The sequence below is a fragment of the Monodon monoceros genome, unplaced genomic scaffold, assembly GCF_005190385.1.
Source record: "Monodon monoceros isolate NGI ecotype Baffin Bay Population unplaced genomic scaffold, NGI_Narwhal_1 Super_Scaffold_20, whole genome shotgun sequence".
Taxonomy (NCBI): Eukaryota; Metazoa; Chordata; class Mammalia; order Artiodactyla; family Monodontidae; genus Monodon; species Monodon monoceros.
Genome location: NW_021703777.1, coordinates 101,186,922 through 101,212,594, shown reverse-complemented (window position 1 = coordinate 101,212,594; position 25,673 = coordinate 101,186,922).

Below are 25,673 nucleotides of genomic sequence, written 5' to 3'. Positions count from 1 at the left end.
CTTCAAGGACTTCACTATACTAGGAACATTCCAGCCACGTCTGCAGACCCCTTAAAATGACTGAGATGTTGGGATCCAGGCTGCAGACTAGGAGCTGGGAGGAGGGCACTAGGGCTTTTTCTGTCACTGAGAAATGCAGGATTTGAATAAAATGCAGAATAGCCAACTGAGTTACAGATGAGAGGTAAGATTTCTTTTGAGGGGTCAGATGGCAAAGTCATGTTGATTTTGTTGATGAGAAACATGTTAGTATCAGCAGAGGTGTGTAGTTCTCCCTAGGCACTAAGGAAGAGAGAGGTGCATGGTTTTTGAGGGGCCTGAATTGACAGGGGGAATAGAATGACCTAGCCACAATCTGCCTTGCAGGAGCTCTTGGTGAGGTCACTTTCCGATGTCCTGGACACATAGTTCAGGGTACTTTGGACACAGCACTTCTTCCACAAGCTCATTGCTCCTGCCTCTGGACTTCTGAAGCCAGCAAGTTCGGGGTTAAAAAATGAGCTGCAGTCCTGGATAGGATGGAGTTGTTAGCAGACAACCACTCCTGCCAAGAACAATGAGAAAGTCTGTTTTATATAAAATATAAAAGTTATCCGTTTAAATCCTCAGGGAGCCACTGAAACAGTGAGAACTAGAGGGAGCCAGGTTCTGGAGAGGGGAGAGCCGTGGAGGGCCAGCTGCTGCTTTTTCTCTGGGGTCTTTTGCTACCTGGGGGCAAGGCCATGAGCCCAGGCCTGGTACAGAGGATGCTGCTGCTAGGTACAGAGAGATGCCCACTCATGGGGCCAGATAGACAGAATTAGAGATGGGGGTAGGGGAGTCAAATACCCGGTTCGTTTTCTCCTCCAGACATTTGCCAGATTCTAAAGCTGTGCAGGGTGGGGAGTAGATAAACCAATAAGAAAGCCTTTGAACAATAGAGCAGAGTTTTCCATAGTCTGGACGCTCAGAAGAAAAGGATCCCCATTCAGGCTTTGCCAGGGAAAGGACCCATTGAGCATGCTGCTGGGCTGCTGTAGGTATTTGAGCTTGTGGCTCCCTTGCAGCCATAGGGGAGCTTCCAGCAGGGGGATGACTTTGTGTGTTTGGGGAGACCATTTTGGACCCAGTGTGGAGAAAAGATTGGAGGGGAGAGAACAGTGGAGACAGGATGGTGTGAGGATGCTGCCTGGCTGTGGACGATGACTGAGGGGCTGCGTGATGACTGATTTGGTCTATTTCTTTCATGAATCAATGAAGCAGATAAACATGAATGGGCCGTCTGTCTCAACAGCCAACTTGGGAAGATTAAGGTGAAGCCAAGCCGAAAGAGGCGTCATTTGTCTTAAATGATAAGAAAGAGAAGAAAACTGACATTATATTGTGAAAGGGATTTGACAGGTTTTTACAGTGAGAAAGAAGAATTTGTCTTGATCCGTGTGATATTTAGCAGTAGTGAAACTGGGGATAATCTAAATTAAGCTTAAAAAATAAAGCAGTTATCTGAGACTTGGGGATGAATTGGTTCAAGTATCTCATCTGAGGAAACTGAAGCCCAGGGAGAAAAATGGCTTGCTTAGGGGACCCAGTAAATGGATTACAAAACCCCCCTAATATCTTTTTTACTTGTGGGGACTTGCTCTATTTCCAAGATTATGATTACTTCTTGGAAATGTTCCACGTGTGTTTGAAAATGAAATGTATTGGGTTATTACTTTCAGACTCCTATATATATCATTGTATCAAGCTGGTTAACTGTGTTCTTCAAATGTGATTTGTCCTGACTGGTGCTTTTGTATGCTTGATCTGTCAAGGTCTGAGGAAGATGTGTTTAAACATCCAACTATTGTGTAGATTTAGCAATTTCTCTTTCTAATTTTCTTAAGTTTTGCTTTGCGTATTTTGAGGTTATATTATTCAATGCATTTAAGTCTAATATTTTTCTAGCATGCTATCAATCTTTGTTTTATAGTTAGGTAGTGACCCTCCTTATCCTTAATAACATTTTGTGTTTTCAGGTCTATTTTGTTTAATGTTAAATAGCTATATTGATAGGAATTTCGTGGTTAGTATTTGCTTGGTACAACTTTTCCTATTCTTTTAAAAGTCAGTCTTTCTCTGTCCATATATTTTAGGTGTGTCTCTGGTAACAGCATGTAGCTTCATTTTAGAAATCCAATAGATGATCCCTGATCTCTAATGGAGAGTTTAGTCCATTTATAATTATTATAATAACTGATATATACATTTGATTTCCATCATCTTGTTTTGTGCCTATTATTTACCCTGTCTTTGCTATGATTCTTATTTTTCTCCTTTCTTGCTTTCTGTAAAACTGATTGTTTTCTTTATTTCACATTTTACCCCAGGTATACATTATATTTCTACTCTTTTAGTGACTACTCTTTAATGTTTCAATGTGCGTCCTTGGATTAATATCTCTATCTTCCAACTGTACACAGGATCTTAGAAGACTTTAATTATGATATATCTTTTTGCATCTTTCATATTGTCCAGTAATATATTTCCACTCTGTTTTTATACATCTCAAATTAGTCATTATTAGTTTATATAGTCATTACTTGTTTAGATTTACCAATTTCTTTGCCTACCATTCCCTCTTGTATTTTATGTTTTCCTTTTAGGTTCAGTTTAGTTCTCCCAGGAGCCTGTTGATTGCTAGCATTTTATCAGCAAGGCACCTTAGCAGTTAGCCTTCTCAGTTTTTGCCTGAAAATGTCTTTATTTTGTTTTCACTACTGAGTGATCATTTAGTTGGATATAGAATTCTAGAACCTCAGTTATTTCTTCTTGGTAATATGACGATGTTATTCCATTGTCTTCTGTCAAAACACCTGCTATTGGTGTAATTGCTGTATATTTTTAGGTAATCTGTCACTTTCTCTCTGGTTGCTTTTAGGATCTTCTCTTTCTCTTGGGATTATAAAGTTCTGCTGTAAGACATATTTATTTTTATTTATCCCACTTGGAACATAATTTTTGAATCTGAGAATTTATATTTTTCAGTATTTCTGTAAAATTCTGTCATTATATATTTGACTATTACCCTCCTTCCTTTTTCCTTTCTTTCCTTCTGGAACTCATATTAGTATTGTTGGACTACCTTATTTTTCCTCAGCTCATAACCTCTCTTTCATGTTTTCTAAGTCTATCTCTCTAAGTAACATTCTAGTTAATTTCCTCAGATGAATCTTCAAGGTTGCCGTATTTTTCTGCAGCAGGAAGTCTCTGTATTCAGACTACTGGGGTTCAAATTTAGACCCTGTGATCTTTCTGTACGTCAGTGTTATCATCTTTAAAGTGGAAGTTACAATAACACCTAACTACCTAAAATTATTTTGCGGTTAAATGAGTCAATATATTAAAAAAAACTCTTAGAGCAGTACCTGACCCATAATAAGTGCTATATAAAAGTTAGACGTTATTTTTAGGATCTACTTTATGGTCTCTATCCAATAGTTCTACTATTTGATGTTCTTGGGGAACTTAACTCTGCTGATTATGTCTTAGGTCTCCATTCATGAAAAACTTGCTTTCTTGGGTGTTCTGTAATCTTGGTCTGGGGGGCTTTACTGGTGTGAGTCCTGTGTGTCTCAGCTTCAGCCATAACAGTATTATAGGCTCAACGATATCAGAGGCATTACTGGCCCAGGAATTTCTGGAATATCACTGGCCTGTGGGTGTTAGGAATATTAGGAGAATAATAACCAGAGTTTCACTGGCTCAGAAAACCTTTTCCTGTTTATTTACTCACTGGAGATTTATGGGCCATTTGGCTGGTATGAGTTCAGCCCCACATGCCCATGAGATACAGGCCTGTGGTCACATGTTCTCAAGGGAGATATTTTTTCCTCACCTAGAGCTCTGGCTGAGAAAGACAAGCATTCCTGTGATCTTTTGTGCTAAAGGTAGAATTTCTCCATCTGATCTATTCTTTTGCTGAGGGACCATTCCTTCAAGGGTCCTAGCTTATGTGCTGGTCTCAGTTCCAGGGTCATGACTGTCTCTGCATAAGTGTTAAATCCCATTCCCCTAATTTACAGAGAACAGCACAACCTTCCCAGGGCAGCATCTATCAGGCAGATTTCCGGGCTTGTGAGTTCAACCCTTCATGTAGAAGATGCCTTCAGTGCTTTATCCAGCAGGAAGTTATCCCATCTGCCATACTGGGGGAGACCAAAGTCTTCCTTGGTCTTCTTCACAACTTCACAACCTCACACCTTGCACGGAGCCCAGATCAAGATTGGACTCAAGAAATATTTGTCGAATGGACAGACTGGATGACTGGACACCTAAGAGCCCAGGCCTTGGCCCAGTTCAGAGCCTTGGCCACCACTTGGAACCACATCTCCATCTGCTCAGGAGTCTGGTCCTAAGCGCAGGAGACCATGCCTGGAAGGAGGACGGCAGGAACTTAATTGGAGGGTATGATATTCTTCCTGAGGTCAGCTAACAAATGTTTCTTGTTCAGCCTGATGCTCCCCATGCCCCGAGCACAGCAGTAACTAAGGTAGCCATTGCCTTACAGGACAGTGAACGCGTTTCCCGCTGGGCACTCAGAGGTCAGAGTGCACATGATCACCTGGGGGTCTTGTCAACAAGCAGTCAAGGCAGTAAGTATGGGTCTGATTCTGCGTTTCCAGCAAGTTCCAGTGATCACAAATTGATCCTGTGGAAACATGACAGCAAAACTCCAGTCAATGCTGGCAATGCGGAGAAGACGTGAGCTCAGGCCTCAGGGTTAAACAAACGGGTCGAATCCGAATCCCGTGTGGCTCTTTCCCCCCATTCCAGATTGTTTCTCACCTCCGTGAGCCTTGGCTCCCTCTTCCGCAAAACGCTTTCCTTATAGAGCTGCTGGGTGGAAAAAAATAACAACCTTTAATAACAGCAGTCATGAGTCTAGAGCTTCTCTGTGCCAAGCACTGCTTTCAGCATTCATGTGTATTAACTCAGTCATCACAGCAGCCATATACGCACACAATTACTAACCCTGTGTTACAGCTGGGAAAATGAGGCACAGCACTGTCACCCAGGGGCACAGCTCTGGTCATCCAGCCAGAAAGTGGGGAGCTAGATCTGAACCTAGGTGGTCTAGGTCCAAATGCAGGCTATTAAGCCGACACTGTGCTACCTCCCAGGCTATGAGAAGATGCTTGGCATGGTCTTTGGTCCATAAACATGGTTATACAACAGTGGCCATTAACATTATTATTATAAATGTATTATTGTTATTACTACTACTATTATTGTTATTATTATTATTTACAAGTAAATCCTGTTCCCAGGCCCTAGGATCTCATGGCCCGTGACCCCCAGATCCACATATGGAAGGAATGCTTGCTTCTCCCAGCCTGGCTGCAGAAGTGACATATGAGATGAGGATGAGCTTAGAATTTGGGAGGTTGGGTGGCTGAGCTGTGGCAGGTGATTTGAAGCTAAGGCATGGGCAAGGCATGTGCCAGTGATCGGTGTGGCTGGGATGAGCATTCACAGAGCAGCAGCAGGACACAGAGCAAAGGCTGATTGGACCAGATCTCAGAGGACACTGGAGGCCAGACAAGGAAGAGAGGAATTCTCCTGTAGGAAATGAAGAGCTGAGAAAGTTCTTGTGTAGGGGAGTGGCAAATGATTTTTTTTTTAAAGTTCAATTCTGTGTTGAGTTTTCCCATAAAAGGAAACTTGCTGAAAATTTTGAATTGATGATATTTGGACAGAAAGATAATAAAGACGGTGGTGGGGTGGAAAGGATCAATACGTTTGAATGATGCCTGATTTTTAAGAATAGCAGCTGACACTTGCTGTGCGCTCACTAGGTGCCAGGCTCTCGTTACTATCTAGTCTTTTAATCTTCACAGCCACCCTGTGGAGTCCTGCGCTTTATTTAATTAAAAAAATCTGGGGGGGCTTCCCTGGTGGCGCAGTGGTTGAGAGTCCGCCTGCAGATGCAGGGGACGTGGGTTCGTGCCCCGGTCCGGGAGGATCCCACATGCCGCGGAGCGGCTGGGCCCGTGAGCCATGGCCGCTGAGCCTGCGCGTCCGGAGCCTGTGCTCCGCAACGGGAGAGGCCACAACGGTGAGAGGCCCGCGTACCGCAAAAAAAAAAAAAAAAATTTAATTGACGTATAGTTGATTTACAATGTTGTGTTAATTACTGCTATACAGCAAAGTGATTCAGTTGAACATATATATACATTTTTTAAATATTCTTTTCCACTATGGTTTATCATAGGATATTTAATATAGTTCTCTGTGCTATACAGTAGGCCTTGTTGTTTATCCATTCCATATATAAAAGTTTACATGTGCTAACCCAAACCTCCCACTCCATCCCTCTCTTATCCGCCTCCCCCTTAGCAACCACCAGTCTGTTCTCTACGTCCCTGAGTCTGTTTCTGTTTCATAGATAGGTTCTTTTGTGTCATATTTTAGATTCCACATATAAGTGATATCATATGGTATTTGTCTCTCTGACTCACTTCACTTAGTATGATAATCTTTAGATCCATCCATGTTGCTGCAAGTGGCATTATTTCATGCTTTTCTTATGGTTGAGTAGTATTCCATTGTATACATGTACCACATCTTCTTTATCCATTCCGCTGTTGATGGACATTTAGGTTGTTTCCATGTCTTGGCTGTTGCAAAGAGTGCTGCTATGAACATAGGGGGTGCATGTATCTTCTGAATTATAGTTTTGTCTGGATATATGCCCAGGAGTGGGATTGCTGGATCATATGGTAATTCTGTTTTTAGTTTTCTGAGGAACTTCCATACTGTTCTCCATAGTGGCTGCACCAACTTACATTCCCATCAACAGTGTAGGAGGGTGCCCTTTTCTCCACACCCTCTCCAGCATTTGCCATGTGTAGACTTTTGTTTGATTATCCCTTCTTATAGATGAGGAAACTGAGGCATGGAGCGGTTAAGTGGTGGCTCAGGTGGTGAGTGGCTGGTCCTGGAGTCCGCTTTCAACCCGTATACCACCTGACCTCTCCAGTTTTTTTGTTTTTGTTTTTGTTTTTGTTTTTTTGCGGTACGCGGGCCTCTCACTGTTGTGGCCTCTCCCCATGCGAAGCACAGGCTCCGGACGCGCAGGCTCAGCGACCAAGGCTCACGGGCCCAGCCGCTCTGTGGCATGTGGCATTCTCCCGGACCGGGGCACGAACCCGTGTCCCCTGCATCCACAGGCGGACTCCCAACCACTGCGCCACCAGGGAAGCCCCCTCTCCAGTTTTAAAAGAAAGAGGGGAAGGCAGGCCTGTTCCCTGTCCTCCTCTGCTCCCCCTTTCTCTCCCCTCTCCTTCTCCTCTGACCTCCTCCTCCCACCCCTCCCCACTGCAGCCACATCGCCAGGATCCAGTGCTTTGGCTTTTCTCTGTCCTGAAGGGGGCTGACCTCCATGCCTCCCAGGGCTGCCTGAGCACCAGCCTCAAGAATGGGTCCTCCGTGTGGGCCCAGGCCAGAGAGGACCTTGCTGCTGCCCCGGCCTGTTTCCCACAAGCGACTAAGCACTGCAGGGAGAAGCCACCATAGGACAGGACGAAAACAGCCCCTGCCTCAGACAGCCCTCTACCCCCTTCTTTCCTGCAGCAGACATTTAGCAAGTCTGGGCTGGCCGAGTGCTGGTGTTGGGGACACAGCGTTGAGCGAGACAGCGCCAGCCCTCAGGGACTCTGGTCACATGAGCAAGTAATTGGAGTGTAGCCTGATGTGATGGATGCTCATCGGGAGAGCAGAGGTCAGGGAGGTTCCCGCCCGCGACAGATGGAGGATATGGGGGTGGGAATAGGAGGAGGTAGGCAGGAACTGCCATTCAAAGAGGCTGGAGAAGTAGAAAAAGCCCCAGTCACAAAGTTCTGGGAATGGTAGCCTCGGGAATTTGGATCTCCTCCCAGAATCAGTAGGGAGCCATCCGGAGTTTTTCAGTGGGGCAGTAACAGCATATATTTGTATTCTGCGAAGTGAATTTTAAAGAACACTTTTAAAAAGCGTTTTCATGTGCCTCACTGCATCGGATCCTTCCTCCGCCCTCTGTGAGAGAGGAGGGCAGGTCTGACAATCTCCATTTTACAGATGGGAAAACTGAGCAGCAGAAGGACTAACGGTCTCAAGAACGTGCTGGGTTGCTTACAATCCATGCAGCAAACCCGAGCTCTTCTCACCCCAGTGTTCCTCCAGATCCCTGGTTTGTGGGGTAGCTCTTCTAAAAGGAAACTTATCTACAAAAGCTGAGGGGCAGAGATGGTAACATTTAACGATATTGATAATGATATGTGTGCCATTTATTGAGTGCCCTGCTTTATGCCAGGAGGAGCTGGGTTGCGTGTCATCATTAATGCATCATCTATACCAATCTATGAACTAGTGATATTCTCATCTTGCAGCAAAGGAAACTGAGGTTCCAAAGAGTTACTCTCTATCTGGTGGCAGATCTGGGAGTTAAACGCCGCTCTTCGATGGTTGGATTCTCTAAAGGAGCCCAGCTTCACTGCTCATGCGGGGGCTCCATACATGGACCAAGGACGGAAGGTGCTAGAGTGAAAATGATACCCTCTCTGCTCTACGGGGCGTTCAGTCAAGTCCTGTGGGCATGGTCCACGTGCCTGTGTAGACAGGTGGCCACTGGGCTAATTCCTGTTACTAAGTTACACCTGCCGTCCTGACCAGGAGGATGGGCCGAAATCCAAATATTGTGCAGAAACGAGGCCCCATAAAAAGGCAGGTGTCAGAAAGAGCTGAGTGTTTGGGAGTCATGTGGCAACTCTCTAAATTCACTGAGTGAACATACAGTCACATGACTTCTGATCTAGCTTTCTGTATGGCTTTGTACAATTGGACTTCCCAGCCTCAGTCTCCTTTCCTCTAGGCGCTCTGTAAATTTTCTTGAATAAATGAATAGAGGGAGGAAATGACATCGAAGACAAGGACAACACAGGGTGGTGAATTCTGTGTTAAAGCCCAAAGGAAGAGGCCTGGTCCGGCCAGGGGATGAGTGGGTGGATGGGGGGAGCAGGCGTGCCTAATCGGAGAAGACTTCCTGGAGGAGGTGGATACGAGGAATCCTCCTGCTGAGAAAGTGGAGCAGGGTCATCTTAGGAGCAGGGGAGGCCTTCTGTGTTAGGATGGAGAGAATAAGGGCAAAGCCAGAGCATGGTGTTTGGAGAGTAGACTCAGGGTCAAAATGGGCAGGTTTTTAGTTCTGCTTGGCCTCTTAAGAACTGCAGGGTAAATAGCTCTTTGTTCCTAAGTCTTTTTTCTCCTCCATGAAGTGAGAATCCTGGTCAATTATTCTATCTCTCCATTGGGAGATTAACAGTGGAAAATCTTCACCAACGTGAGGGTGTGTTCCTCTACGCAGGAGGCCAAATATGCCTCCTCCTGGAAACCCTCTTAGAGCCGCTTCTGTTTTTCTCCTTCCTTTGCCCTGGCTACAAACCACCGAGGTCATGGGAACACACCAGCCAAGTGCCTGGATGGTGAGGCCCTGGGGGTTCATTGTGGGGCGTTACCAGCTCAGTCCCAGACTCTGGGAATGTCTTTTCAGCTGGGCCTGACAGAGACGGATTCCAGTGACCTGTGAAATCCCGGGCACCGTGCTTTCATCCTAGTCTCCTTGGAACAGACCCAGGAGAACAGATCTCACTTCATTGCGAGGATGCCAGTCGGGCTGAACTGTTTGCTCGCTAAGCACGAGGCATTGATGCCATCCTGCCCAGGGCAGTCCCCCATCCCCCTTTCCTTCCTTTGTCCCCTCCCCACCTCTCTCCTTCCACCTATGCGTTTCAACATTTTTTGGAGCATCTCCCAGGCCTGGACCCAGCACCATGAATGGCAGGTTTGAATCTAAACGTGGTCCCTGCCTTCAGGGGACTCACGTGCTCCCAGGGGAGATGGAAACTGGAGCTGATTGCACCCCTATTGGAAGGGTGACCCAGGCTCTGGAGGAGCGATCTGACCTCCTCAGGTGGTCTGGGCTTGGGGGGCTCCGTGCACCCCATTACAAAGCTGCCACACCTGTCCACACAGTGTGACACTGGGGACGGGCCACTCAGATACGTATGCGCTGATTAAAATGATTTAAATTGTCTATTATTTCACAGTTTATGAAGCCTCAATGTTTTGCCTCTCGGGTAACCCTATGAGGTGGTCAACTGAAAAAAAAAAAAAAGCTCAGAGGAATTTGAAGATGGTTTGAGCTAACACTTGAAGCCAGAGTCAGTCTGAGATGATAGAAAGGAGAGCTCGGGATGGGACCGGGGTATCAAGGGTTGGCCCCGTAGAGCTTTTGAGACCCTTGGCACATAGTAAACACCCAATAATGTTGGCTCTTATCACTAGTTGATATTTTCAAAGAAATGGAAGGCGCACAGAGACCATCCAATCTAAGGTCCTCACTGAAGGGGGATGAATCTGGGGCCAGGGAGAGGCAGCACCTTGACCAAGGACCCAAAGCAAGTCAGTGCTAGAGTGTCACAGCATTCAGAGCCCAGGTTCCCAGATTTTCAGTCCTGCACCCATCTGCCAATACAGGCAGCCTCTGCCAGGACCTAATGATATCCATACAACACCTGGTTGTCATCATGTCTGGAGGTGTCATCTGAGTCTATGAACACAGGAGCAGATGTTAAAGGTCATACACATTCATGAGGCTATAAACCTATCCTGTGAAAACCACCAGAAACTTCACTTCTCTGGTTAGTGCTCAGTAAACTTCACTGGCTGTGGGATGTCTGATATCTAAAGCTGCTTGTTGTCACAACAGCCCTTAATGATCTAGTGTCTTCAACACTTCATTACACTTTATTAGATGATAGCAGAATTAGGTAGTTGGATCAGGCACTTGAACTTTTAACTCTCTCCCAATTTTACAGTGGTCTCTCCTGATGGAGACTCTGGGTTTGGCTCAAACAGAGCTCCGGGCAGCTTCTGGCTTTTTGCTGCCACTGTATTTATTCAAGACATGCTTAAGGGACAGAGGATTCATTTCCCTGAGTTTCTCCCTTTTATTTTTTCTGTTTATAAGAAGTAAATTGTAAATTTCCCATCTCCTTTGCTTCCATCCTTTGGCTTTCAATGCAAGTCACTGTTATTAAAATACAATTCCCATCAGAGTCAGTTCTCTTGGACTTCTCAAAAGTATGTATTTCATATTGGCATTCATGTCAAGAAAATGTAATGTTATTCCTAAAGGAGAATGCACTTGCTTTTGCAAAACAAAATGTAAATTCTAGCTACCTTGGTGTGGGGTTTGGGATAAAGGAATATTTACCCAACTGCCAATCTTCAATATAAGGCAGATATTGGCTTGAAAAAAATACGTGCTGGCCAATGAGCGAGCAGCCTGAAAATTATTCCCACCCCTTGACTGGGTAAACCCCTTTCAGGGGATTCTCTACTTGGTTGATCATTGACACACAGATATAATACGCACAATTTATCACAGAATGATTTATAACGGCCAGTCTATAGAAACAACCTCAACGTCCAACGGCAGGAAATGGTTAAGTAAATGGCAGTATATCCCATCAATGAAATATTGTCCATTTAGCCTTCCTGCGACACATATCGATACTTATTAAGTGCCTACTGTGTACCAAGGACAGGGTTAGGAGGTGGGCATACAAAGATAAAACGGCAGATTTACAGCTGTTTGCGACAGCTGCTACAAACATTATGCTTTGAGGAAATCTTATAATGCTAAGTCAGAATGCTTGTGAAATTTTATAATCTTGATTCTGTTGAAAACACACACAAATGTATTTTCTGGGAAGCTAATTTTTTGTGTTTATTTCCCCAAATACCTTTGTTTTTTATCTATTTTCCCAAAAAGCACTAAGATGCACATAAAAATTATAGAGTGGGGAAAAAGAAGTTTTTAAAAAGCATTTTGACGTATTAATTTGGAGGTGTCACTCTTAGGAACTGTATGTCAGAAGTCACTGCCCCTTTGGAAATGACAGGAGGTGTCCTCCATTGTAAGAACAGCTCATAGCCCCTGGGAGATGTTTTATCGCTGGGAGGTGCGGGGTGTTTGTGCCTCCAGTTAATGCTATGCCCACCCCTCTTCCTCCAGAAGCTCATGGAGAATCTCGCCTTCTCCATTTTTGTCCTGTCCCCGTGGACCTGCCGGCTGCTTCCCTACAGCTCCCAGTGAGAACAAACAAAGGTACTTTATCATCGGCTCCCTGCACTCCCTGGTGACAGAACTGCTGCTGTCTCAGGTAGCTGTCCGCGCGCACACGCGCGCGTGTGTGTGTGTGTGTGTGTGTGTGTGTGTGTGTGTGTGTGTCTATGAAAGGGAGAGAGAGCCAGCCCACCTGCCAAAGAGCTTTGTTTATTGTTTACTGCTTTTGTCTTTGACCTTGTAAGATTAAATACTCTGCAGTTCTTATTCCTTCACTCAATGAATATGAAATGAATTAAGACACATTGTTCAGGGAAATTTTGTGAAAGATTTTTATTTCTACTTTTGACTTAATAAGCTCTATCTCAATGAAATTATCAGGTGTATTATGAACATGTAATGTTTATAGAAGACTATAAACTTTATGTTCCTTAATATTGCAAGTTCTGTGTATTAATTTCGTTCCATATTTGCAGACCTCTCCACCTAGCTGGAACTGGGACACAGAGATGACAGTCAGGTCTCTGGTCCTGGCAGAGCTCAGGGTCCATTCAGGGACACACGGCTGAAATCAAACAATAGCGACGCTGTGTGATCAGTGCTGAGAGCCAGAGGTGGTGCCTGACCCTGGATCGGCAGTATAGTTGAGGAAGGCTTCCTGGAGGAGGCCACGTCTAAGCTGAAACACGAAGATCGGAAAAGTTACCAGGCAGAGGGCAGGCGTAGAAAGCAGGAAAGTTCTAGGCAAAGGAAACAAAATGGACAAGGGCCAGAAGCTAGAACAACGGCGAGGCGTTGAGTGTGGCTGCAGTAGGGCATGGTCAGTGATGGGCTGGAGAAGGCGACAGGGTCTGGAGGACTCTGGCCCTTGAGGCACGGGAGGCCCAATGGTGACCCTAGACACGTGCAGCCAACTCATCTGTTGCCACGAGACCTGCCTTTGAGGCCCTGTTACCAAGTCACCTCTGAATGACCTGTCCTTTGGCTCCAAGGCACAGCTGGCTGCAGGAGAGGCTGCACACCAGTCCTCTCCCCACCCCTGACCCTCCTGGGTGGCTTCACAGCGCTCATGGCCATTGACCATGTGCATCGGCTCCTGGGCTGCCTTCCCCTCCACAGCTGAGATCTGAGAGGGCGGCACCGCCATGCATTTCACCTGAAATGTGGGCACACGGAAAGCGCCCGTAAAATACTTACTGAATGAATGAGTGGGTAAATGAGTGAACCTGAATGGGCGATGGAGGCACTGTGGTTCTTCTTAAGGCCCGTGAGCAGGCATCCTGGCAGGGTGGGAAACAGGGAATGAATGGTCATAGGGGGTGTGTGTGTGACATTTTCTACTTATAAATTAGTTTATTTCTTTTTTTAAATTTATTTATTTTCTCTATTTTTTTGGCTGTGTCGGGTCTTAGTGGAGGCCTGAGGGATCTTTCGTTGTGGCGTGGGCTCTTTGTTGTGGCTTGCCGGCTTCTCTCTAGTTGTGACATGCAGGTTTTCTCTCTCTAGTTGTGGTGCGCGGGCTCCAGGGCACGTGGGCTCTGTAGTTAGTGGCACGCAGGCTCTCTCACTGAGGTGCGCAAGCTTAGTAGTTGTGGCTTGCGGGCTTAGTTGCCCTGAGGCATGTGGGATCTTAGTTCCCCGCCCAGGGATTGAACCCGCATCCCCTGCATTGGAAGTTGGATTCTTTACCGCTGGACCACCAGGGAAGTCCCTAAACTGGTTTATTTCAATCAGCATATTTAGCTCTTCCTCTGGATCAGACATGTGGTCTCCAGGTCAAAGGGTACAGGTGCTCTGCTGGGTCATCCTTTTTTTTTTTTTTTTAATGGAGGTAAATAATGTAAAATTCATCTTTCTAATCCTCTTAAAGTTTACAATTCAGTGGCTTTTAGTGCATTCCCAATATTGAACAGCCAACACCACTATCTGATTTCAGAACATTTTCAGCATCCAAAAAACAAACTCCATACCCAGTAAGCAGACAATCCCCCTTCCCTCCCCTCCCAGCTCCTGGTAACCACTCATCTTACTGTCTCTGTGGATTTGCGTCTTCCGGACAATTCATATAAATGGAATCGTAGCATATTTGGCCTTTTGTGTCCGGCTTCTTTCACTCAGCATGTGGTTTCAAGGTTCATCCACGTTGTAGCATCGGCACTTCATTCGTCTTTATGGCTGAATAATAATCCACTGTGTGGATATGCCACCCTTTGCTTATCCATTCATCAGTTGATGGGCATTTGGGAGGTTCCCATTTTTTGACTCTTATGAAGTTACGAAATTAATACAGGCTCCTTATAAAAGTGTAAACCTGACAGAAATACATACATATGGTAAAGGGAAAGTTTCCTTGAGGCCCACATCACCACAACCACACCATCACCTTACCATCTCCCCTGTCTCCTCTTCAAGTTCTTCCCTGTATTGCTGAGAACTTTCCCTGGGCTGCCGCTCTTCCCAGCTCCCTCAGGCCCCAGCTTCCTTTGTCTCACTAGCTCCAGCTCCCTTTCAACTCTTATTAGGTATTGCCACCTCTGGAAGTCATCCCTGGCTCCCGAGGAGGAGTCCGGAATCGGCCTCGGTTTCCCAGGTGGAGCGTCTGTCTCTCTTCAGCCTCCCTGACAAGACCACGGCTTTCCGGGGCCAAGACCACACCTCCTTGTCTCAGAGAGTGCGGAGCCATGCTCAGAAAGTGCTTTGCTGGAGCTAAGTGTTTGAGGGATATGCAGGTCGGAGGCAGGTTGCCATAGAAACCCAATTTGGGGATGCCTAGGAGAGGGACCCGTCTCCGATGCAGCCACCCTTCTGTCAATGTTTCCAGTGACAGACTGGTTGCCTACGGGGTCGCGCGGCCCTTCCAGAACCTCCATGGTTACAGCCCACCCCACGGGGTGACCATTGGCCTGCCTGGCCCTGTGGCTTTGGGTCAAGTTTGTTTATATTCTAGCTCTCAGGCTGCAGAAGAAATGGTGACCACTTCCTACACAGTCCCCTGTGCTCCCCAGACCCTCTCTGCCTGGAATAGTTCTCCACAAAGAATATGGGACCCTGAGTCTTGGAGGTCACCAACACCCCTCCCCAATGTACTTCATTTTCTTGCAGTTCCAAAGGAAGGGGGCTCCCTCTCTGCCACTTCTGTCCCTGCCCTGTGCCTCCTCTTAGAATGCCCGCCATCAGCTGTTCCTGTCAAGCACCCCCAAACCCCTGGTTTTTTGCCTCAGGCTAAGCACAGACCAAACTGACAAGTCCCTGCTTTCCTCTGCGTGTCCCCTCTGCCGCTGCCCAGTCTGTGTTTGCAGCTCCTGCCGCTTCCTGGCTCGCCCGGCCCTCCACTCACTCTGCCCGGCTGCTGCCCACCCCACGCCGCTCCCTGCCCCACTCATCAGACACCACTGCCCCCAGGTCTCCATCTGGGCAGCTCCGAGGCCACCTGCTGGTCTTTGTGTACTTGATCTCTCAGCCCACTCTGCGCAGAATTCTCTCCCTGGGCCCGGGCGCCGCCCTCTCCCGCTCTCCTTCCTGCCTGTGGAATCTCCAGCCTCTTCCTGCCCGCTGATGCTCTCTTCCCCAGGGTATGCTCCTTGGCCTGGCGTCTGGCTCCAGCCCAGACCTCCCTCCGGACTTTACAATCTTCCTGTTCCTTCATCAGCCTCCTTCCTAATCCTGCTCAGATGACCTACAGCAACTGAAACTCAAGCGGGTCTAAAGGGGGGGGGAGCGTGTTATCCTCATCGGTAACGCTGCCCCTCTGACGCTGTTTAAACTGTGGCAAGCGGACACCCCCGTCCCTGCCTCCCACCTCACGTTTACACAGAACCTCTGGTTCCAGATTGCTGGCTGGACGCAGCCTCTGCCTTTCCTCCCTGAGGGAGGAGACCCGGCCAGTCAGATGGGCTGTGGTTTGGGGGCCAGGGCCTGCCCTCGTGCTGGTGGACGCCCCTTTAGGCCCTGCGGTGGGTTCTTGCTCGCCTTTCCCACATGCCCCTCTTACTGGCCCTGGGTCCTGTGACCCTCGGAGGCCGTTTCCTCCTCTATCCCAAAGGGGTGACAATTAATCTCCACCGTTGGGCTGCCGAGGAGCTGTGCAGCCCCTGGCTCGTCATCATAGCCCCCCTGAAACTCCAGACCCTACCAAACCCACGAGCGCCCACAGGTGTGCCCCCAGCCTCTGCAGCGCAGTGTCTCCGCCTTGGGCTTCTCATCCAGAAGCTCCTTCTTTCCATTTGTACTTAGCTGGAAAGTCATGGCCTCCTGGAACTTTCTTCTTAACCCTGCCTCATGCTGAGCTGGCCACTCCAGCCTCTGCCTCCACAGCCATGCACACTCCATCCTCTCACCCCAGCTGTCCCCAGGGTCCCCACCAAAGACCACCAAGAACTCCCCAGCCGCTGACCAAGTTGGGTCCGTTGCTTGGTGAGATTAAAGGACACACACCACTGGGAATGTGGGGTGTCCAGTTAGAACATGCTAGAGAGGCCTGATTGCAAGATGTGGGCTTCTAGGACGTGGTTTGGGGCAGGTTTCAGGGAGGAAGGGCTTTGTTCTGCATTGGATGCTGTCAGGAAGCAGGGCTCATCCTGCAACTGGGCGTCACGTTAAATCTCATCTCAAAGCAGGGAAGCCTCGATTGAGCAAAGGCACAGATGCACTGGTGGAGCAACAGCCCTCACTCATATTAGCCAGTGTGCAGGCAGAATAATGTTCCCCAAACACGTCCCAGCACCTGTGAACATATTATGGTCCACGGCAAGGGGAACGAACATGGCAAATCAGCTGACCTTCGGATACAGAGGCCACCCTGGGTTATCCAGGCAGGCCCAGTGTCATCACGAGGTCCTTAAATGTAGACAAGGAAGGCAGAAGAATACACGTGTCAGAGTGAGACAGAATGAGAAGGACTCGACCCGCCATGGCTGGCTTTGAAGATGGAGGAAGGGGCCACAAGCCAAGGAATGTGGCAGCTTTTAGGAGCTGGAAAAGGCAAGGGAATGGGTTCTCCCCTGGAGCCTCCAGGATGGAACAAATCCCTGCAGACACCTTAATTTTAGCCACTGAGGCCCATTTCAGGCTTCTGACGTTCAGAACAGTAGGAGAACACAGTAGTGTTGTGTCAAGGCACTATGTTTGCGGTAATTTGTTGGAGCAGCCGTAGGAAATAAAGGCAGCCAGCATAGCGGGTGTTTGGTCATTTCTGTGCTTTGCACCTACCCTGTTTAGGCTGTTCTTAAGGAAGGTAGCAGAATGTTCTTGTTTTGGGTCTCACTTCGTCTCAGGCCCAGAGAGGCCTGGTCTGATATTGATGTTCTGCAAGGTGGAATTCACCTCCACCAAGGCGGAGGACACCTGGGCTGTGAGTGTTGCCAGCTGCCGGCACCAGCCACTGACAGTCCCTGGCCAGCTCCAGCTCCCAGGGATGCCCTTGTCTTCCTCACTGCCTTGTAAATATTTATACTCCTGTTTACTTGCTTTGGTGCTCCCCTTTCTGTGGAGAGACCAACCCCACCCCCCGCCCGCCCCAGCACAGAACTGTTATATCCTGGATGTTTAGCTTTTTGCCCCTTTTACCTGGACATCTCTGGCAACAGGGAGCTCAGTATTGCCCCAGGCTGCCTAGTCCATCTTGAATTCTTAGAAAAATCTTCATTTTTCAGAGCTGAAGTCATCCTTTTTAGGGTCCATGAGAATAAGCATTTTAAAACAAAATTCAAATACTATCAAGTCTAAAGGTACATTTCATTTATGCTTCTTGGGAGGAAGTCTCCCGATGTCCGGTTCATTTCTATTTTCCATACATTGTCGCCGTGCTGCATACTGAGCCCTAAACTGGTAGCACAGAGCATTTAACCTGGAGCTACTTAATGCCCGTGAAGCATCAGGTAATGGCCCCCATCACCTTCCCTGAAATACACAACCTGCAGTGCATCTGGCCCGGTAAAAGAAGCACCACGGATAACAATAGTAGCTACCCTATGGGATTGTCAGGAGTATTAAATTCGTGTTGAGTATTAAGTTAATACTCAATGAGTATTAAATTGACTATTAATTTAATAAAACACATGAAGTGCCAGGCTCAGTGCTTGGCCCAGAGTTAGCACTCAGCAAATGCCCACCACCACCACCACCACCATCATCCTCGTCATGTTTGTTGTCATTATTTCTAGACTTGGAATCAGACAGAACCAGGTTTGAATCCCAACTCGCTTGCTGTGCACCCTTGGGGACAATGCTTGACTTCTCTGAATATCAGTTTCTCATGTGCAAAATAGGAATTATAATTGCCTGGCATTGTTGCTGAGATAATTAAATAAGCTACATGTGTGAAAGAAAAGATAATAACAGCATGTGGAAGGCAAGCAGCGCATGAAGACACAGGTAAAACATCGCTTCCCTTCTCTCCCGTGACACGGAAAATCACGAACACCCTCGGTAAAGTTGATTATTGTCCACCCCTTCAGAGTTGCATGAGATCCCAGGAAGAATAATGTGTGGAGAGTGGTTTGGAAATGCTAAAGTGCTATAAACATGTTGATAATGATTAGGACTGATTAAAATTTTGGACAGCCAGGAGAGACGCATGGTGTGAGATGAAACGCTATCCTCCTGCCTTCAGGGGGTCATTTAGAGACTCAGTGAGAAAACATAACCAATTAAGAGCTTGTGAGGGGCGTGTTACTTGGAGCATGGAGACTGATGACCACCAAACTCCCTGGGTCCCTCTACACCTTCAGCTCCTGTGCATCCATCCCTCCCTCCATTCAATAAACACATGATAGATCCACCCTGTGCCCGGAACTGCCGTGGGTACTGGCGCTGGCGGACAGCCCTGCTCCTGCCCTCAAGTGCCAACAGTCCACGCGTGAGCCAGGAAAGTGATGTACAAGTCAGAACTCTCCCCCTGTGACCTCTTCTATGGAGTTACCCGTCATGTGTAGTGCCAGTCCTTTTGTGGATTCATTCCCCTCACCCCGGCCCCCAGACTATAAGTTCCTTGAGGCCAAGGACTCTGTCTTGTCCCCTGTGTTTCCCCAACACCCAGCAAAGGACCAGGCACCTGGAAGATGTGGATGGATGAGTGTTGAGTTGAACTAACTTAATAAAAGCCAGTCTCTAGGCACTCAGGGACCAGACGTGCATTACTCCGACCCACAAGGTTATTCATTTGTCTTCTGACAGTGCTCATGTCTGAGCTGGGCAGTCACCCTGAGATCTTTCTATTTGCATTTTCTCTGGGTTCCTGTCACTTCCGCCCTTTGCAGAAACCAGTGCGCTGGGGATCAAGCGCTGGGCTATCGCTGCTCCAGTTACCGGTTGCTACAGGGACGTCCAAGTGGGATCAGAGAGCTGCTCAGTTGCCTTTTGTGTCTGATGGAGGAGCTGAGCTCTTCTCCGCCTTCCACCACCAGCACCCTCAGACCAGCTCCCCCATCCCCATTTTCTCACCTCTCTGTACCAGCCAACAGACTGCTCTTTCTTTCAAAGAGCAGCACTTTTTATATCACTCCAGTGTGCAAAAATAGTTCTTGAATCTATCTCACTGTTATCTGCAGGGAAAAGTCCAAACTCCTAAACTCGGCATTGGTAGCCCTTGCTACCCTCTCCAGTTCTCCCTCCTGCTCCTCTATCTCCAGCCCCAGCTGCCAACACACCCAACCCTATGGCTCCTCGAGAGACACATGCTGCCTTTCCCCACCCCATGTCCTTCTCACAGCTTACTCCATACCTAAACCCTCCTGCCCTTGGACGCTGCCTCAAAAGCAACTTCTTCCTCGAAGGCTTCGGCAGTTTCCATCAGCTGGAAGCAACCTCTAACCCACATTCCACTTTATCTGCACCGTCTTACGGCATTCATCCCTTTCCCTGTGTGTGCGCATGAAGACACGTACCTTCATATACATTACACAGACACACACGTATGTATATTTCCCAGGTGGCACGTATCCCAGGGCTCAGGCTCCTGTGTCCATGGGAGTCATATTTTATTTCCCCAACTCACTGCTCAACTGGGATGAGCCCTTGGCTTCTCTCTGAGACCCTAAAGAATCCCCTTACCCAGGCAGTACTGAGCAATGCAGAACTGCCTGAAGAGTAAGTACAGGAGACTATTTACCTCCATCACCTACTCTACAGCAAGCAATCTCACAGCCCCACTGGGACATTTCTCTTCTCCTGGGATCCTCCCAAGATGGAAGAGACCAGAAGTGGATGGACGGGGTCCTTTTGACCCCCACCCCAGCAGCTAGCCCAGGGCTAGAGGTATCAGCCAAATCAGCAGGCCACATCCCACAGTTACCCTGACTTGTGGTCCAAGGGTCACTCGTGGTCATGGGGCACAAACCGAGACTTCCTAGTGGTTCAGCCTCTCTGCCCAAAGGGACCAATTTTTACTCACCTGCAGAACTAACATCACATCTTTCTTGCTGATCAGAACAAAGTTGTTTACTTTTGCTCTACTATCATAGTACTTGCAATTAAAACTCAAATTCACTATTTATTCTCCTGCCCTCATCACACAAGCTGAAACAATGGTCACAACTGTTATAGACTGAGTGTTTGTACACCTGCAAATTCATATGTTGAAGCCCTAACCCCCAATGTGATGGTATTAGGAGGTGGAGCCTTTGGGAGGTGTTTAGGTCATGAGGGTGGGACCCTCACGAACAGGATTAGCGCCCTGATTAAAGAAGTCTCAGAGAGCTCCCTCACCTCTTCTGCCCTATGAGGACACAGAGAGAAGTTGGAAGTCTGCAAGCTGGAAGAGGGCTCTAAGCAGAACACGATCATGCTGGCATCCTGATCTTGGGCCTCCAGCCTCCAGAACTGCAAGCAGTACATTTCTGTGGTTTATAAGCCACCCAGCCTATGCTACTTTTTATAGCAGCCTGAATGGATTAAGACAGCAGCTAACACATAAGTGCTTATAATGCTCCAGGCTGTTTTAGAAGCATTTTGCACCCATCAACTCACTCCATCATCACAACCAAGGCTGTGAAGTAGATATTATTATCATGCCTCTTTATAGACGTGGAAACAGAGAGGTTAACTGATTTGCCCATGATCACAGTGCAGTGAGTGCAGAGGCGGGATGTGAACTGGTAAGGCTGTGGCTCCGTGGCCAAGCTTCTAACAGCTCTGCAACACATGATGATGACTAGGGCGTGAGCATTCCTTCTCTACCCACCTCCATTCCAGCAGCGATTTCGTCTGCTGTGGTCCTTCTGGAGTCCCCCGGGCACCAAGCAGTGTCCCCGTCTTGCTCATAGCAGCAAAGGGGCTTCCGCTCAGTGCTGTATTCACTGACCCTGGTTTCAGGAAAGATACAAAGGAGGCTCTTGGAGACAGAGTGGCCGTCCTCACTGCCCATGCTTCTGTGGCTTGTCCCCAGGGAATGTTCCAGGGAACGTCCTGATCCCAGCCTCATGGCAGGGGCTCAGTAGGGCTGCTGGAGGCACTGAGGCAGTTGAGCCCCCCCAAGAAGGGACGTGCCCCCCACCCCTACCCCATCTGCACCTGCCTCAGTCCACAACTTATGAGGAGTGAGCAGGGCAGACTTCATTTGTCATCCCCAGTTAGCCCAGCCAGACTTCCAGAACCTGCCTGAGCTGCGATATCCACCAAAACTGCACACTGGATCTGCTAACTTGAAGAGCTAGGGCTTCCTCTGAGCTGAAAATAGGCCCCAGAGTCGGCAGCAGCACCTCCAGCTCCGGAAAAGGCACAGCCAAGGGACCCTGAACGAGAAAGAGGAGCCCTGAGAGCTGCCATCAGCCCCGCCCTGCAGCTCACTGGCAACGTCCTCACCTGAGAAACACAGACTATTATCTGTTCCGACAGAGGCCGTATTAACAAGTTCTCTTTGAAAACCACCAGGCCAGGGCTTCCCTGGTGGCGCAGTGGTTAAGAATCCGCCTGCCAATGCAGGGGACACGGGTTGGAGCCCTGGTCCGGGAAGATCCCATATGCCACGGAGCAACTAAGCCCATGCACCACAACTACTGAGCCTGCACTCTAGAGCCTGCAAGCCAAAACTACTGAGCCTGTGCGCCAGAACTATTGAAGCCTGAGCGCCTAGAACCCGTGCTCTGCAACAAGAGAAGCCACGGCAATAAAAAGCCCATGCACTGCAGCGAAGAGTAGACTTCGCCCGCGGCAACTAGAGAAAAGCCCGGGCACAGCGACGAAGACCCAACACAGCCAAAAATAAAAATAAATGTAAAAATTTTAAAGAAGAAAACCACCAGGCCCCATGGGCCCTTGAGTTAGCCCTCGGCATCTCCAGGCCCCAGTCTCTCCATCTGCCTGGAGAGGAATGTGGTCTGGATCAGGATTCCAGCCATGGCTGCACATTAGAAACACCCAGAGGAGTTTTAAATGACTGTGATGCCTGGTCCCCAGGCCCAGAGACTCCCTCCACTTGGTTTGGGAGGGGTCCAGGGATTGACACTTCTGAAAGCTTCCAGCCGGTTTTGACATGAAGTCTGGGCCCAGGTGACCCCCGGGGTGGCCCACTTGGCCAGGCAGGAGTTTCTAGGGCTACTTGCAAAAGAGACTAACTAAATTCAGAAGGGCCACAGACGCGGTCATTTTCCCTAAAATGCCTTTGAGAGGTGGCTGAGGGGAAAGTCGATTTACCAGCAAGCAGCTAAGATGTGATTTGCTCTCACGTTCCCCTGAAGCTTCCTTCTGAGATCACGTGCTGTGTCCAGGCCAGGCCCAGCCCTGACTCCCCTCCTCTTTGCGGCGCCAGCCTCTGGGGGCCCAGCACGGAGGAAGAGACAAGTTCATTACCGATGACCTTGACTGCTGGTAAAGACTTAGCTGGGCAAAGAGATTGGGTTGGTTTTTTTCTTTCCAAAGGTGGTGATGTGAGTGGTTAGGAACGTGGCTCAGGACCCAAACTGCCCAGATTTGACCTCCAGAACACTGCTTTCTAGGCGGGTCACCTTGGGCAAGGCATTCAGCACCCATGACTCCCTTTGCTCCCTCCCGTGACACGGGAGGGAGGTGAGGGCAGTGCTCCACCCTGGGGGGTGGCTGTGAGGATGAGCTGAGTCTAGCTCTCAACACAGCACACCCTAAATACTGCGTGATGATGACCATTATGACTATTAGATCATTTCTTTTTTTTTTTGCGGTACGCGGGCCTCTCGCTGTTGTGGCCTCTCCCGTTGTGGAGCACAGGCTCCGGACACACAGGCTCAGCGGCCATGGCTCACGGGCCCAGCCGCTCCACGGCATGTGGGATCTTCCCGAACCGGGGCACGAGCCCGTGTCCCCTGCATCGGCAGGCGGACTCTTAACCACTGCACCACCAGGGAAGCCCTAGATCATTTCTTAAAGGAGAGAGAAACGCTGGTGTTCATTGTCAGTGAAGAGTGCAAAATTCTTTTTATTTTATTTTGTTTCAGCTTTTTTGTTTCCCTGAAAAGAAAGATGACTAACCATTAAAGCCCAAATGTGAATGAAGAATAGGCAACTCCTTTGAAGGTCTTTTAACCCAGGATAACATGTTATCTGTCCAGGATAAGTGACATTTATCTCTTTATTAAACATTTTATTTATCAAATATGTATTAAATACCTCTGATGTGCCAGGTGCTGGGCTTGGTGTGGGAGCTTCAGCCAGGAGTGAGACAGACACACCATCCTAGCCACACACAGCTTAAAGCAGACTGAAATGGTACATAAGTGATTCATTTCTTACACGAGAAATAAATCAGTTTCAATTCTTATAATTGCTGTGAAGAGGGACATGGGGGCCATGACAGGGGACTCTGGGTGGGGAAACTTCCAGAGGAAGTAACAGCTAAGCTAAGATCTGGAGGAAGAGTAGAGGCCCTCTGGGTATCGTCGGGAAGAGCATCACAGCAGAGGGAACAGCATGTGTAAGTCCTGAGACAAGAAAGAACCTGGAGACTCAAGGGACGGCGTGAAGGCCAGCATCCCTGGAGGGCACTGAGTACGGGAATCAGTGTTGGGAGATGTGGTCAGGGAGGCTGGCCGTTCAGGAGGCTGGAAGCGGGGGGGCACTTTGCATTTTCTTCTAAGTGCTGTTGGAGAGTTTTTAAGCAGGGGTGTGACCTGCCCTGGCATTGGTTCACTGTCTCTGCTTGTTTGGAAAGTTGATTGCAGGGTCACAGGTGAATGCGAGAAAGACCAGTGAGGGAGCCCCAGGGTGCTGAGCATCATGATGGGCTGAAAAGTTCAAATGACAAAATCATCACATTCAGACAGAATTGGGGCTCGGGGTGATGGTTGCGGAAGGAGGGAAGAGAAAGAAACCACCAGTGATTGGACACATGCTATGTGTAAGGGTCACCTGCGTTGCTTCATGTGAATTTTCACACAAGACATGAAAAAGATTCTAACCCAGAGCCGACCACCCTTTCTGCTCTGTGATACCCGATGATTGACACCCTTGCTATGGTGGAGGGGGTCGTGCCAGGGAACCCCTCCTCATCTTTTGCTTCTTGCTGTTGAATTTTTGGGGTCTCCTGTCTCTGGGGGCTTCTTCTTGGAGCTTCCTGAAGACAGAAGTGACACTGTGGTTTCTTTGTCTAATGTTGCCCTTTCACTCCATGCCTCACCCTCGGCCCTGGCATCATCATTTTTCTTAGTCATCATTTGCGTCCATCCAGTCCCTGGATCTCTGATGAATGACTGCGGCATCTCATTGCACTCTGAGCTGACTGCATCTCCTGGCCCTGGGCCTCTGCTTGGCTCACGATGAGTTACAGGCATCCGAGGCTGGATGTCTCCGGATGACCTGTGCATACTGAGACCTGAGGCGACCACTGCAGCACTGGAGAGCTCGACAAGGAAATGTCCTCTGGGATTGGGCTTGTGCCTCAAGACTCAAGGTAGAAAAAGAGGAACTGAAACCCACAAACTTCCCTGCATCCTGGGCCCCCGTTGTTATTCCTATTACTTTTTGCTGTTAAGATCACTGAGATTTTTCGGTTGTGCTGTTCTGCATGTTTTAATTTTCTTTTAGGTACGTGCTAAAAATGTCCAGCTTTTGCAGCCCAGGCTGGCTGAGCAGGGCTGTGTGAATGAGGTCACCATCTCAGAGACTCCCAGGCACTGGCTTTCCCTTTGGGCTGAACCTTTCTGGGGACAGCAAGGTGCTGTGTGAGAATCTGGGCTTCGTGGACCAAGGCAGCTCTGGATTCGAATGCCAGTTTTGCCACTTTCCAGCTGGGTGACTTTGGACAAGTTACTTGACATCTCTGAGTCTTAGTTCTGTCTTCTTTAACATGGGACGAGGAGACAGTAACGTTAGGATTACAGAATTTCATCCAAAATAATGTTGGGGGCATCTGGTAAGGTAGGCACCATGTAGGTGGTCTGGAAATCTTGGGTCCACTTTTTAAAAAATTTTATTGAAGTATAGTTTATCTACAATGTGTTCATTTCTGCTGTACAGCAAAGTGATTCAGTTATACATATATGTATATTCTTTTTCACTATGGTTTATCACAGGATATTGAACATAGTTCCCTGTGCTGTACAGTAGGACCTTGTTGTCTGGGTCCACTTTTTTTGGCCAA